Here is a 1,168-nt window from a genome sequence, read left to right as displayed (position 1 = left end):
AGGATGGTGGGGGAGCTGGCGGCGGAAGTGCTATTCTCCCCACCTCCTCTTCCTCCTCATCTTCCTCCTAATCCTCCTGTTCATCCTCCTCCTCCTCCAGGCTCTGCAGGTGCTGCTGGCTGCCCACGTGCTCCTGCACATGCAGCTGCTGCAACTGGTTCTGGGCATTGTAAATGGAGTCCACCCAGCCCCGGCACAGAGCCTGCCCATTGGCCTGGAACGTGTAGGCCCCCACGGCGCTGTGGAACTCGTTCAGGTAGATGAGGAGGAAGGAGCCAAGGTCCCGCCCGCAGCTCCCGGCACACGATCTTGTCCACCAGCAGTGGTGGCCTGATGACCCTGGTTTTCTCAGCCTTTCACTGCCTTGGTCACTAAGAGTAGGTCCGTGAAGAGGAAGCGGTACACATCCATCTTGCTGTCCTTTCCCTCCTTCATCCTTAGGCTGCCCTCCAACAGCAGCTGACGCGTCTCCTCTGAGGAGGCACCAGGGATGGGCGCGGTCAGGTCCAGGTGCAGAAATTCCTTCAGGAGCTTGTCCACCTCATTGCTACCCTCCACCACCTCGTAGGCGTCAATGCGGCTCACCATGGCTGCCAGCTACTGCCGCTCCTGTTGCTGCCGCATGCACGCGTTCATGTGGTGGATGAAGCGCTTCACGGAGCTGATCATGGTGATGACGGCCTCCTTGGCATGTGGCTCATCCGTCTTCCTCAGCACGGACTTGAGCAGCAGCGGGTACTTGGTGAGCTGCCGGTGGGGCTTGGCGAACATGTCGCTCAGCTTCAGCCGCTGGCACTGCTGTTGCTTCTCAGCCCACGTAACATTGGCTCAGAAGAGGTCGTTGTCGTGCAGCAGGCTGCGAGTGTACTCCATGCAGCCCTCCTCCTCCATGCAGTACCGGATGTAGGGCTTGAAGAGGGAGCCGAACATCTTGAAGCCTTTGAGGAGGTCCTGGGCTGCAGCAGCGCCCACGTGCACCGCGTCTTCTCCATCAACGGCGCCATCACGCTGCCCCACAGTCCGTGGTGCACACAGGGGATCTTGGGGATGTTGCTGAACAGGAGCGGGGAGTGCAGGTGTGGGGACTCCTCCCCAAGGCGACCCTTCACCCGGGAGCCCCCTCTGCTCCATTCATCCCCTTGGCCAGCGGGGAGCTGCCCCCCGTGGG

The 1,168-nt window shown here is 61.3% G+C and overlaps 1 pseudogene; it reads right to left on the bottom strand.

The window, feature by feature from the left end:
• Positions 1–2: 2 nt before the first annotated feature.
• The window catches only part of LOC102775023, a 2,313-nt pseudogene continuing 1,147 nt past the window's right edge, over positions 3–1,168 (bottom strand).

This window comes from Myotis davidii, unplaced genomic scaffold (assembly GCF_000327345.1).
Source record: "Myotis davidii unplaced genomic scaffold, ASM32734v1 scaffold53, whole genome shotgun sequence".
Taxonomy (NCBI): domain Eukaryota; kingdom Metazoa; phylum Chordata; class Mammalia; order Chiroptera; family Vespertilionidae; genus Myotis; species Myotis davidii.
The sequence above is the reverse complement of the archived record's forward strand: the minus strand, read 5'-3'. Positions and strand labels throughout refer to the sequence as shown.